Source organism: Xiphias gladius, chromosome 4 (genome assembly GCF_016859285.1).
Source record: "Xiphias gladius isolate SHS-SW01 ecotype Sanya breed wild chromosome 4, ASM1685928v1, whole genome shotgun sequence".
Lineage (NCBI taxonomy): Eukaryota > Metazoa > Chordata > Actinopteri > Istiophoriformes > Xiphiidae > Xiphias > Xiphias gladius.
Genome location: NC_053403.1, coordinates 22,701,530 through 22,716,731, shown reverse-complemented (window position 1 = coordinate 22,716,731; position 15,202 = coordinate 22,701,530). Strand labels below are relative to the sequence as shown.

At 40.1% G+C, this 15,202-nt stretch overlaps 1 protein-coding gene across 3 annotated transcripts in view; it reads left to right on the top strand.

Moving 5' to 3' along the window:
• bach2b (BTB and CNC homology 1, basic leucine zipper transcription factor 2b) overlaps nucleotides 1-15,202 on the top strand; it is a 109,212-nt gene that overhangs the window by 71,040 nt on the left and 22,970 nt on the right. The window lies entirely within an intron of this gene.

The window sequence follows — 15,202 nt, the reverse complement described above, 5'->3', positions numbered from 1 at the left end:
TCATGTAAATTACGATACAGTGTACTGTGTCTACTATATTTTTATCACATTAGAAAAGCAATCCGATGCCTAAAATACTATGACTGTTTGTGGTTTTGGTTACACAATCAAGTCCCAAGTACAAAGATGCATCCGTGGACAAGCCAAGTATGAGAAAAACATATTCATCCAATTATGATTAAAACAAGCAGCACATAATATTTACATTTATTCCTTGGCAGAGGCTTTTGTCTAAAGTGACATTAACAGCTGTCTTACCAATTACAATGTCATGAATCAAGAAGCACTATTGCACACTGAAATTAGCTAAATGCTGATGCCATTGCAGTGACTTTGTTAAACTCCATGGTCAGAGCAGCCATCTGGGAGGAACAACCCACTCTTTTCAACACTAAATAGCAACCACACCCAGCAACTATTTATTTTAATTTTAATGGAAAAGCCTTTGGGTGGCTTGGTGGTGCAGTGGTTGGCACTGTAGCCTCAAAGTATGAAATTTCTGGGTTTCGACCCCAATTCAGCTGGGGTCTTTCTGTATGGAGGTTGCATGTTCCCCCATGCCAGCTTGGGTTTCCTCTGGGTACTCCAGCTTTCTCCCAGAGTCCAAAGACATGCTGGTTAGGTTAGGTTGGCAACTCTAAATTGCCCATAGGTGTGAATGTGAGCATGACTGGTTGTTTGTCTCTAAGTGTCAGCCCTGTGACAGACTGGTGACTTGTTCAGGGTGTACCCAGCTTCTTGCCCATTGTCAGCTGGCATTGGCTCCAGCCCCCCCGCGACCCTTAAAAGGATAAGCAGTATAGCGAATGGATGGATTGATGGAAAAGCCTTTCAAATATGTTACGGAGCTTTCACAAAATGGTCCAGACCAAGGAAAAAAAAAGATTGTTGCCTTTTAGTCCTGGCCCTGTTAAACGAACAAACCAAGAGTAAACATGAAGTTATACAGGCTTCATACATCATCAGCCTTATATACACCTACTGGGGAAATCTAATTCAAGTGAATGACAGCAACTTATACTACACTTTACTGAACCTGATATGAATATTTATCTTCTCTGGTGTCCCTAAGAGCTCACAAAAAATGACTAATCATGAACATAATTAGTCAGGACTCCTAATGACCCTGTACTTTATATCATAAATAGTGATTAACAGACAGAAATGGAACAAAAAGAGGCCTTTTGTACTGTAATATTACAAAATGATACTGTCTGGTTGCCGCATTTCACAAGTTTCGCTCACTTTTTATTGCGGAACTGCTTAAATAAACAGAGTAGGACACAAACAGAACACACCTGTTTTTTAACTCCTTCTCACTTTCTGGTTGATCAGGGAAAATCCCTGCATTTGTACTTTGCTAAAAAACTCTGTACAGTTGGTGCATTAGCTGTTTAAACATTCAAACAGTCAAATTTGTGCAAATAAAGCAAGGTGAAAATTTGCTTCATGTTCTCTCTGAATGCACCCTTAAGAGTTCAGATGTGACTTGCTAATTTTTATTTTTTTGTTTTGATGTATTAGTGAGGCTGTCTAGAAAATTACTTTTTTTGTGTGTGTAAGCAAAAAATGTTGTGCTAATTTTTTTCCTTGATTTGTCCAATCCAGACCGAATTGCAGGGGCAGTGGGAAGGCTACCTTTGATTTACTGTTGACTTTTTGATTATTTGTAAAGTTATTTTTGTTTTCTTTTCTTTTTACCGTTCCTTTTTTTCTGTTAAATGGTGTCAATAAAACAGTATTTTAATTCGATCTGTCATTCACTGAAGGATAAAAACTCGGTGAAAGGTGTGAGAAAGTGCATTATTGAATCTATAGGGCTATGATTGCCAATTAGCACCTGTCAGCTGTCGTTCTCGGCAGCAGGTAACACTTTGCAGCAAGATTAACACCACCTCGGGCTCGGTGCTCGTCAGATTCAGCAACGCTCCTCACTCTTGCTCACCTCAGCTCTCAAACTGTCACTTTAAACTGAGACCTCTGAGAGCCCCTCAACTGAACACATGATGAAAGTACCCCTCCGAGGTATTGATGTCACACACCCACACTTACACACATACACATATGTATACATACTATACATGTGCTGCTGTGATAACTGGGGCGCATCCCACGTGCTGTGGAGTTGTCAAATGACTTTGTTGCCACACTCATTGAAAAAGAAGTCACTGTCAGATTGTCGTCTTATGTAAAATGAGCATCACAGGTTTTTTTTCCTCTTTAACTCAAAAAATGACAGCAGGAAAAGGCTCCTGGATGCTCAAAGCAGCCTCCTCTTCATTCATTTGCTGCATACATAAATAATGCATGAGCTACTGGGTGTTTCAGGCGTGAGATGGAGTGTGAAAAGTAACATCTTTCAATGACTGTCTCTTTAACATGCCAGAGAGAGTTATTACCCTTGAGGTTTTAACCAAGCTTCCTTCCCTTTGTCCATCCTTGTTCAATTTGACATTTCATAAATTTTTTTATCGTTTTATCTAAATGGCAAAAGAAAATATAATGAATGTACTTGCTTTCTTCTGTTGCAATGGCCATTTGAGGGAGCTACATCATATTCAACAACGCCCTGCCAATGTAATAGTATACTGTGTAGAAATGCAACCCAAAAAGAAGCAACCTATAGTTATTTTCATTATTGATTAATCTTCGTGAATTAATAATTTAATTAACAGATAATCAAATACTGTAGCTGTAAACACTGATTTGTTCTTCGGTTTTAAAGAACAAAAGGGTATGTCTTCAAATCACTTGTTTTGCCAACTGAAAATCAAAAGATATTCAGTCTACAATGATATTAAACAGAGAATAGCAAACAGATATTTGGCAAGGTATATTTTGCTGGATAAGTGAATTAAAATGATTAATCGGTGTTCATATTTGGTGTTGTCAGTGCTGGACACAGTATTGAGATCCTTTACTTAAGGTAAAGCAGCAATACCAAAATGGACCCCTCCAGAGCATTATATAATCCAATATAAGTATTTCAGGTTAGTAACTGATGCAATAATGTAAGAAGCTTTTTAATGTTATAGCTGGGATGAGCTTATTTAACTGTCATGTATTTTTTTATGTGCCTATATATTTTGGATGTAAAATCTTTATCTGAAAAATAACCAGTAAGCAGTATGTTCAGAGGTGAAATATCCCTCTGAAATGCAGTGGAGTAGAAGTATAAATTGCATAATCTGGAAGTACTGTAGTACAACAGTAACAACAAATTAGCGAGTTACTTTTTTTTGTTTGACGATGTTCATCTATTTGAGGTGGAATTTTGTTTTAATTGCATTATTCTGCCCTGTTCAGCAGGTAGTAAATCTCTCTCTGACTGTCTAGAAAAGTCACAGCCACATCATGTAGGAATATGATTTAATTGATGCTCGTCAAATTTTTTAAGGTTCACTGTTGACCTTTGCTTTACAGTCAGTGACTAAAGCATGCTGATGCATCACTGCCTCATGTCTGAACGTCATTTTCTCTCTGATGCTGGGGGAAGGGCTGGGTCTGGTCAGCCCCCACTGGTTTATCATCTCAGAACAGTACCCTTTAGCTCTGCTAGGTTAGCATCACTTCACTGATACTTGTGTGTCTGACTGCAGTTATGGAGAGTATTCCTTTGCAAGCTACTGAAGGCTGCTTCCTACGGTATGTGTAACAAAGGGCAAATCAGAAAGGCCTCTGCTGGAAGTGGGAGAAAGAAGGGGAGGCTGGTGCAGATGAAATATGAAACAAAGACCACTTCCCCCACCACCTTCATCATTCTTCTCTCAGGGCAGCGAGGTAGCTGGGGCTGTGACATCATCTATATCTAATGTGACTGTGGGCTTGCAAAGGGACAGCCAGTTTAATCATGGGGCTTTGTTGTCCATCACATCATGGGAACAAAACAATTGTGCTTTATCTTGGTGAGGGTGTCTTCCCTGCCAGCAGGAAGGGGGCAGGAACAGAAGAGCACAACGTCCATGTTGGGTGATGGAGGCTTCACACAGACACACACACACACACACACACACACACACACACACACACACACACACACACACACACACACACACACACACACACAATGTTCTCTTCATCATATTTCTTGTGAGTATAAAAGCAAAGGAGGAATCATAAGAATGAGTGAGCCACAAATATGAGCCAGAGAGAGGAATTTCGAGGAGAGCCGTCCACTGGAGAGGAGCAGTCATTACTGTGACAAACAGAAATTACCTCCATATTGTGGAAGTGTGTACAAAGATGTGAGTCAATTCTCACTGCCATGGCCACAGAAGACTGCTGTCACCTAGTAATTAGTGAGCAGCGTGTAGCCTTGGTTCTTTTGAGTTTTATATTGAGAATCTGGTGATACTACTGTACATTGGACTGCTATTGCTAAATTGCATGAGAACCCTAATTTGCTGTAGTTAACAGATTAGTGAATAATTTTGTCAACTTCAATGAATCAAAGAACCATTCACAAAGTCTTTCCAATTATTGGCTACTGTAATGTCCACTTGGCCTGTGTGGGAATGTTCTGACTGGTTGGAATGATTGATTCTAGACCACTGTGGGGGCAGTAGAGGGCTCCAGAAGGTGGTAGATCATCAGCTAACATTTCTGCCCTCTGATTTTTATTCTGGAAAAAAGGAGAGGGCAGCACTGTGATTCAGCATAGTGCTGGTTCACAGACCTCAAACCACCTCCTGTTTGTCAGTTCTTTCCTTACTCATGAGCCAAAGAATCCTGCACATTTTTCATCACTTAAAGAAAACACACACACACAAATGTACACCCTGTTTTAAAAAGGGGAGCATATCTACAGTATCACAAAGGATTTGCTTTAAATTATTTTAACAAGACTAAAACTTGAAAGTACTACTTGTGGCCCTTAAAGACTGCAGTGTTCTTTACACCACACAATTTGAAAATGTTGCATGCAATATTGAAAGGTTTGTTAATAATGGGAACCTAGAAGAAGCCTTAGCAGCAAAAAAGTAGTTTGTCCTGTTGGTGGTTAGGGCTAGGGCCAGGGTTAGGGTTAGTTAGAGTTGAGGTTATAGGTAGGGTTAGGGTTTAGGGGTTAGAGATTCTTGACTCCCCCACCTAAGTCCATAAATAAGACATAGGGTGCCAAATGCAAGCACAGGCCGACACATGACTCTCAAGACTCCACACAAAACGTTGACCCCCATTTAGTCAGGAGGAGCCTCCAAAGCACAAAGTTGCATTGGAAGAGAGAGATGAGAAGAGGAGAATCCAGGAAACAGTGTAATGTCCAAGCCGAGACAGTCACAGTTAGGGCAAGCTTGTCTGTAAACAGCCAAGGCCAGAAAGAGCCCTGAGTGAAGAAGAAGAGGGTTAGGCTTAAGGTTAGGTTTAGGGTAGACAAAGGCCATTAAGTTATTAAAGTCAACAGGGTTAATTCCCTAGGAAGCATGAATGTGTTCAGCAACTTTCATGGCAATCTGACAATCAGATTATGACATATCTTGTGTACAAAGGTGACGATGGCCTTGGCACTTGAGATAAAGTCACTAAGTAACCAAACTGATTTTTTCTGAATCTGATGTCAAAAGCAAAATTTGTCTTAATTGTGGCTTTACAGAAAAGGTCACCAAATGCCATATCCTTAGGAATGACCCACTTATTTGCCATGGATAATCATGACTTGTTGTCCAACCATGTATGAAGGCAAAAGTGTTTATAGCTGTTTGGAATGGCCACACTTGAAGGCGAAAAGTCTGCCACTAGAGAAAAGATTGAGATGCAATCGTCATTCAAATGTGGATAATTGCGCAAACTTGCAAGCAATCTTTCATTTCAGCATGGATAGTGCTGCACTAATTTGTACATTTATTCCAATAAAACTCAATAAAAATTGTTGTGTGAAGAATATAAAAAGGGAGCTCGAGATAGAAGTTCAAACCCTGCCCACTTTCTCACTTTCACACACATGGCCAGTCGCTGCAGGAATTGGGCGTGCTTGTTAGATTGTTGGTTTTGGGAATGCTGTTCCATCAAAAAACCACTTCAGTTGAGCCACACTGATACCATAAGATGACTTATGTTCACCTGCTCCTGAAAAGCAATTTCTTGTGGCCACATGAGCAATGACTGTCCTCTTTTAAAAGCAAGGGCAGAAGTAGTGCGAGGTTTTTGTAGCACTGCAAAACCTCATAGGGAGAAGATCAGGGTCTATGCTTGGCTCAGCAAAGCACTGGATTCCACAGGTGAACAAGTTGGTTTCTTGTAACCAAGACTACAACCTTTCTGTACCTTTACCAAGTAGTTCTTTAACCATGAGCACAATCTTACTCTAACCTTAATCAGGTAGTTTTAGTTGCCTAAAACTTAACCAGACTATACAGGTTGCACAACTTCAGGCTCCGCTGCTCACAAGACAACACAAAAAAGACTTGCTTCCCAGACAGACAGCAAGAGTTTGAGATAGTCCAGAGACAGGGAAATGTAATGGTCTTGGGGTGGTTTAGGAGGGTTGATGAGTGACATCTGTCCACCACCTCAGGTCAAACAGTTGATCGGGGTTTGACTCGTACAAAGCCAGCTATCAAAGGAGGCCTCACACAGACTGGCCCCATGCCAAGTGCCTGGCCAGGACACTATCACACAAATACAGCCTATTAGACAGATGGTAGGAGCCAGGATCCAGGGACAGAGCCTTGCCTTCCTTAAAGATGGGGGTTGGGTGGTAGAACATGAAGCGGAAGCGGCAGATAGAGGAGTGATATGGTGCGACAGGAGTGCTAGAGCTAATACCCCACCCCCTTGGTCCAGCAGGGGGTCTCTCTTTCTCTGCCAACACAAGGACACATCTCATCCCATAAACTGACAGAGAAGATGCAGAGTCTTCGTCTGATTGGGAGAGGCTGGGTAGAGGAGCCCCTTGAGCCACCAGTGCGCAAGACGACAGCCTGCAGTGTGATCTCCATGTTTATGCTCCTTATATTTAACCTTCAAATCCAGCCCAGCAAAGTAATGAACATCCCCCGTAATGAAAGGAATACACAGACTTTCATCAGTCTGGGCTGAAAAACCTGCCTTACATGGTGAACAAAAAAAATACTGGACAGAGCTGAAGGTCTGGGTTCTGGCATATACATCAAAAAATTGTTTGGTCAGAAACAAACAGCCCAAACACAATCTTGTTTTGTCTTAAACAGTTTAGAGGTGGGGTCATGTCCTCCCAAGTGTCTGGTCGGCCCTGTAAGCTGTGCTGGCAGAGGATTAGGATGTACACTATCTGATTTAATCCACGGTCAGGGGGAGGTTTACTTACCCATAGCTCAGCACTAGAAACGTCTGAGCTTCTGCTGTCATTCAAGATGAAACTTTACTAACATTTCCAGTTCTCTCAACATTACTGTGAAATTAAATTTATTCAAAGTGCTCAGCACCTCTTTTCATTATTAACACTGATTTCACTTCATGTTTGTCAAAGTTATGTTGTTGTTTGGTAACAATGCAGCTGCACAGTGCAGTTCTTTCAAACATTTCTGCAGTTACAGCTGTATTATCACACAACAGTAATGAAACTTTTGGCAACAAAAGCTGACATAATGTTCACTGTTACTGATAATCCAAATGAAGGAAGTTTTGAGTGGATATAAGGTAGCCTGGAAGGTTAAAAAAAAAAAAAAAAAAAATTTGAAATACCTTTAAATAATATGAAAATAATTGAAAAAAATGGATTTTTAGAAGTGAATGTGCAGAATCTCCAGTATGGTATAAAGAAACTTTACTTACACTGGATTTGTACTGTGCTGCAAGTAGTTTGTCATATCTGATTTGTAACCACTTGACGTTACAGTATCTCATCATTTTATCTGTAAAATGTATCTTTAAAGCAAGCTGTAGATAGATAAACAGATAGAGGCTATCTGATTGGTTAGTATACGTCTGCTCCAGCTGTCTTTATAAAAGACTTTGCTTTGGCACAAGAGGTTTTCTGTTTTGCACTAGGCCATTGTTCATACACATTTCCTGTCATCTCCTCCCGCATAACAGCTAACCCAAAATGGCGTCATGACAGCGCACAGTACAGCACTGGTTTCATTCTCCTCAGTGCTGTAGCTTAGGCTCATTATTGTTTGTCTGCAAACGCAGAGGTTAATGTCAGGTTACTCAGCAGATCTGATGTTAAAGCACTGGCTGCTCCCTCCAATGGAGATAGAGTGTTTTCTCTTTTGCAGGGAAGGACTCCATTGTTATGCCATGCCATGTCCTCATTGGCATGCATGACATGAAGGAATTCACTGAAGCATATTTGCATAAATTAGTCCTCTCCTCTATGAAGGCTTAAGGCCAATGCAAGAGAGGAGTGCCGGGTGAGGGAAGAGGGAGAGTTGTTGAGGGAGGGAGGGGAGGGTGGTGTAGTATTGCTCAGCCTAATTGGCAGGCTTCCTAAAAATGTCATGCGAATTGTCCATGTCTTTGATTGGCCACTGCCTATAATTTCCTGCCCTGTAATGGTACTGCATGTCGACTCCAGATGCAGAGCAGGGCTGCTAGTCTAGAATGGCCCCTATCTGTCATGTTGATGAATCTGTCTCTTTGTCTTAACTCATACACTAAGTGCTGCTAACAGCTGACATGTTTCAAACGTCATGGTAGTCAGCTAATGACCAGGAAACACTCTGTGTATCCTCCCTGTCCTACTCTTCTTCCTTTAACAGTTAGTTTCCTATGTTGTGATCGTCTCCCTTCCTCTCACATTTTCCTCCATCATCCCCTAGTATTTACCCCCTCCCTCCCTCCATCCTGTGTCACTCCCTGTACAGTTTACTTCATTAGGCTGCTGTGGTGGTTGTAACAGTGGCGTAATCAGATATGGTGCAGGACACACATAAAGATGCACTCCCGCAGGCAGCAGCTGATGATACTAGCTGAAAATAGATCCCTGGTATGCTCAGCACTTCTTCCTCTAGTAGCGTTGCTGTTTATAAGTTATCTGCCTCACCATTTCAGTTGGAATGGTTCAATCTAGCACACGTAACTGTGCGTGTGTGTGTGTGTGTGTGTGTGTGTGTGTGTGTGTGTGTGTGTGCGCGCGCGCGCGCTGCGTGTGTGTATGTGTGTGTGATTTAAGAGCATCCAGTGGCAGATATTTAAGTTTACACTTTCTCAGATTGCAAGAAGGCTTGTGTATTGTACTTTCTGTGTGTGGTTTCTATGTGAATAGAATACATCTTAATTTATATGTCAAGCCTCAACATACAAATCATACAGTATAAAGTACATTGGATCTACAACAATATACTCTAAATAAAAAAGTCAGACTGATTAAAAGACAGTGAATGCTGAAGAACATTCCACCAGAGCTATCAGGGTTAGGGTGGTTCTGTTAATTTCGGAACATGGATTTAGTCCATGTTCTTCATTTAAACCCTTGGCTGAAAGAAATTTAACTTCAATAACACAAAGTGAAACATGGTAAAAGAGTAAACACAATAAACTCCATAGTGATATCTAAATTGATTAACAAATTACGTGACTTATGTGTTATTTATTAACCAAGCATAAGTGGGAGCTGTTTGGGGTCACTTTTGGTCCAGATAAATATTTTTGACTGGAAATGTAGACCTCATTATCATTAATAAATTAAGTAAGCGACAGGTTTTCACTCAGATCATAGCAAACTTTCAAAAACTGGCACCACGAAGGTGGGTTCGGACTGACCATGAAGAGAATTCTGACCTTATGTTATTCGCGCCGATTTATTGCTGGACTGTTTGTGCAGTCATATAATCTACCACAAACAGCCATTGAGTGTATCTGAGTATGTTTGTGTGACAGCTCAGACTCCCACTTCACCAGGGATGCAATTTAATTTTGTTACTTTCCATCAGTCTCTCTCGTTTTTTTTCTTTTCTCCATATTATCATGAATTAAAGTCATTAAGCCTCAGGATAAACTAGAATTTTTCAAGTCCTAAACTGAAACAATTCAATTCGCACAGATGCATCAATTTGCACCACCTGCAGCAGAATTGTGTCCATTTTCACCCACTAATATCTTTCCATTGACTGCCTTAGCATTTGCTTTGCATTTTCTCTGAACACTCCTTACTTACTCCACCAGTGCTCAAAAAAAGAGAATAAAAAAAGAACAAAATGGTAAAAATTGAATCTCCTGGAGAATTAATATTTTATAAATTGTATAAAATTGTAAAGTGTCTTCTGTAGCTTTGGAGGAGCTTTGTCAACCCCAAGAAAATAACCCTGATGATTTCATCAGCTTGGACTTGGAGACAACAAACACAAAACCGGCGTTACAAACTGGGAGTGTGGACTTTGTAAGTCATGGATGTGTTTACCAGGCAGTGGGTCTAATGAAACGACGCTATTGGCTGTGGGAAATATAGGACCCAGTGTATTTGGAGACTGACCCATACGAGGTCTAAAAATCAGCAAATCACTGCCTCTTCTGCACAGATTTTGACCATCTTTCATTAATCTGTGTCTCAAAATTCCCCCATTTTTATGGATGTGTAATAATAAATCACTGGAGTACCCCTTCGAAGCAGAAATAAAAATACTGAATTTATTAATATCATCAAGCTCATTAAACTAGCAATATGATTGGGAAGATAAAAGGGGGGACACACAGCATATCATCATAGAATTCATAGTGAAAAAGAGCATGAGAGTCAGATTCAATGGATTCATTACTGCAGCAAGTACAGAAATGCGTGTGCTGCAGCAGTAGACTAGTGGATGTGCTGTGCTCATCAGTAGCGCAGCTAGTCTAGTCAAAGTCACTACCCTCCCCCCAAAACATCACACTCAGAAACACACACACACACACACACACACACACTGACACACTACCACTCCCACCCACCCGCTTACTCTAACACAGGCAGGTGCACACATACATATACACACAATCCCTCCTCACAGATAAGGAGTCAGCAGCTTCTTCTTAACAGTGACTGATGTGCACGGTCCCATTAGACTGTCTGTTAGCCAGAGCTCACTGTGCTTTAGATCAGCGGCATACTGGGAGATTAGAGCCTATGGTTGCACTGAGTTAAAACAAGAAGGATGGAAGTTCAACTACCAAACCCAACTGGAGTACACCGTGCAGATCAAAAAACACAGACAATTCTTGAATTAGGTGTTTATACAGTCCTGGTATAAGACCTTATTGGCCCCTTGACTTTTAAGTACAGAAGTTAGACTGTACACAGTGCTGGAAGTATGAAATAAGAGGAACATTTATTTATAGTTTTTTAGGAGAGAATCAAAGATAGTAATGGCTTTTAATAAGCAACAGCAGTTCATGGGAGACAACAATGTGTAATAGGGGGACAATAGGATAAACAGACGATGGAACTGATAAGTTATACATGTACAGATGGGTAACAAATTAAAGCATAAACTGCATAAATGAGTGGAGAATAATAGCAAATACCTCCATACAGATTTATTGCATTATAAGATTAAACATTTATCATCATGCTCTATCACATGTACTGTATATCCCATTTAAAACAAGATGATGCTTCTCAAAGGATTTATCCTGATGTGATAAATTTGGCTAGTCAAATGCTGTGGATTACACAGTCTACAAATCTCAACATAGACGAAAACCTATAGGAGAATTTGGAGTGATGTGTTAGACAGCACTCTCCACCACTACCATCATCAAAACACCAAATGAAGGAATATCTTTTGAAAGAAGGCTGTTCATCTCTCCAGTAGATTTCCACACACTTGGAGAATCTATCTAAACAAACAGTTACATTGAAATAAAACTAATAAACTGATAATGTTAACAATAATGTTGACAATATGGCAATATTGAAACAGCTTTTAAATTAACACTAAAATGTATTTGTAATGGAAATAAGTGTCAGAACTGTTTTCCAAAGGCAATCTCCACTGTAATGGCTCAACTTTAAAATGAAAAAAAAGACATTTATTTTAAAAAATACATGTAGCAAGTCCTCAAACCAACTTACTCCAATCAAGTTTCTGCCACTGCATTATATCTAAATAGTGGTTAAAATGGAAAGCAAACTGTAACTGAATTATAACACCACCAAAGACACAAGAGCAGGGCTGTAGCTACCACTGAGGAAACTGAAATTATTTCCTCTGGAGTTTTTCCTGGGGATTTAGGTGTTGGGGGGAGTTTCTATAGACTAATTGAAATATTTTCTAGACTCAGAATATTTAAATGAACTATCTTTAGGCTGGTAAATACATTAAAAAGTGAAGACAGCCATGGGATTTGGTTGTAGGGTTCTGAAAAAGCTAATAAGTAAATCTTGAGTTTTAAACATTTTATCCATGAAGTAAGAATTCTGCATGTACTCGCCAGAATATTATTTTCCTCTCAGTGTGGCTAATGGTTGAAAAACAGGATTTACACCTTAATGTTCTGGACTAAAGTTTACATATGACATAATAAAACAGTTAACTAAAAACTACACTATGCGATTTCTGAAAATCAAGCTAGCGCTAGCATAAGAGTCAGGAGCAAACCACTCCACTCCTCCCACCTCTCAGTTTCCCTGCTCAGTTTGGCTCCACGCAGCCCTTCACCTACACCCTCATTGTGTACGCTGTTATTAGCTTTTGCAGGAATTAGGAGCTTGCTAGCCTGTGAGTCAGCTATAGCTACATCTTCCAGCAGCTAATTCTATCTTGAAACCTTGATGCAAGATGAGTAGTAGACCAGATGCCCATTCACCTATTTACTGACAGCCATGAGCTCCCACCCCTGACTTTGGCCCTCTCTGATTGGTTGGAAGGGTCAGGCTCGTTCAAAAAGGGAAGGTAATATCTCTGTAATGGTGCCTGGCTGTTCAATCAGTCTGGGACAGTTGAAGTCTTAGACACCTTAGGCACATTTCCTCATTTATATATGTCTTGGAGCATATTTCAACCAAAAATAATAGAAAAAGTTACATACTGTAGCTTTAAAAGATAAAATTAGAAAAATCTAAATAATTAAAAATATTATTGTTGTCTCTTATTGATATTGTCAAAGAAGAGGAGTGGACTTGGACTCATGACCTCAGTATTTCTAAAATGCTGGCTACAGTTCTGCACAAAAACTGACAACATGTGCATTGCATAAAGATAATCTTTGTCTCCATAAAGAAGTGCAATATAGCTCAGTGTGTGCTCATTTGAGCTGTACATGTTATCATCTGACCACCATTTAAATCCAGACTCAGTTTAGTACAGTTGTTCTGACACATACGTAATCTTTCAGATCATCGTCAATTTAGGTGAAGGTCAAGTTGGGTGTTTTATACTTTAAAGCTGTAATTCTCATATCTGTTTCCTTAACCACATAATACACATCTGTAATTTGGGGTCAGGTTCCATTCATTGGCACAGACACATCCTCAACTGGGTTGTTGAGTTCAGAGCCTCTAGCATTTATTATTGCTAATCTCACAGAGAATTTTTGGAATATGAACAAGGAAGAAATCAATAAAGTATTGGTTCTGCAGAGTTTAGACCTTGACCAAACAAAAGGCAGCAAACTAATGTACACATTTATTCATCTTCCAGAAAATCCACAAGGCCTGATGATTTAATACATTCTTAGACTCACTCAGTTGACCTCAAGCTATTTTTACTGACATGTTTGTGTTTCCTCATGCATACTACTTAGTTGTTTTTTCAAGTGGAAAAATCCACAGAGCAGATTCTGTTTTACTACTGGGGTGTCTGGCAGAGACTGCAGGACCCCTGGAAGCTGCTGCAGTGTTCTCACAGTGGATACCGTTCCACCTACAGTAATTCATCTGATCGTTTCCCCCAACAAAGGCAGTAAACAATCAGTAAACACTGGGTTCATTAAAACCACATTGGCATGCTTATCCCCTGCATCTGCGAGCTTCTGTTATGTCTTGTGAAAAATACTTTACATCACTCAGTCTCTGAAAAGGTGCTTTGTAGAGCAAACAATATCATCCCACATAAAAAGTGCATCGATTGTAATTGCATTTGCGAGCACACCTTTTCTCTGTGTTTGGTTTGATCACATTCCCCGAGCACCTAACAACAATGTGTTTGTCACCAGACAATGAACAAGGGTAAAACTGCAGGGATTGGGTACTAAAGCCTGAGTAAAAGGATGAACGCAACCCAGTGTGAACCTCACACTGATCTCCAAACAGCAGACAAGCCCCATATAACAGCCAGTTCCTCTGGCTCCTTTCTCTTGTCTGTGTACTCAGTGACAACAGCAGCAGAGGGCAGCCTGGATTTCTGCAGGCTCAGGACTTTACCTAATTATCTGGCATTAAGTCTAAATGGAAGGCTTCCCTCTATCATCCTGTGCCACATGGACACAACAGGGATAAGCCACAGTCTTACAAACCATTAGGCTTTACAGGCACTTGACCTGAGGACACAGGGCACTGACACAGAAAGTGAGGCTGTGGGGCCCTGCCTTGATCAGATCATTACAGTAAAGAGTACTGTTCCACATATTCATTTTAGAGTTGTGAAGGCAACCATCCACAGGGTAACAAAAGGAGTTTTTTAACTAAAGGTCCAAGGTATAATAGCAGTTGAGTATCAATCAAACCTCAATATTATGTTATAGCACCGTCAGTTTACTGTGAAGTGCCAAGAGTTGGCATTGAATGTATGGTCAGATTCATAATCTTGTTTGTTTTTTTCTCTGATCAAATAGTTTATGATTTAAATCGCAGTTTTGCTGGTTTCTACCATTTTATTTAGGCTGCTTGCATTTAAACAATATTTAATTCATAAGAATTTTGGCTTCCTTTGTTGCTTAGGTAAGGTATCAAAAAAGCGTTAGTTTGGTATCAGTATCAAAGCTTTTGGAACAGATACCAAACCTCAGTATTGAGGCTAAAACTCAAAACCTGGCCTGGTATAATCCACTTTCATAAAGAGCTTCGCTGATTCCTTTTCTGAATTAATATAAAGCAGTACTTGTGCATTGACATCTTTCCTCAAGTAAATAAGGGTTTTGCAAAGCAGTAACAGGAGCGGGTGTAGGCAAAACCAATGATATGACCACAGAGCAGACAGTGGTGGACTGCTGGAATGTCCCAAAGGTTGTTATTATGAACATGAGGATGGACACACAACCTGCCAACATTCCCAGAGCACCAGTTCTTATTTACTGCTGTATAGAATGTTCAGTGCTGACCCGATAAAAAGATTAACTGGTACTTTACAGTGTTTGTTTATGGTTGTTG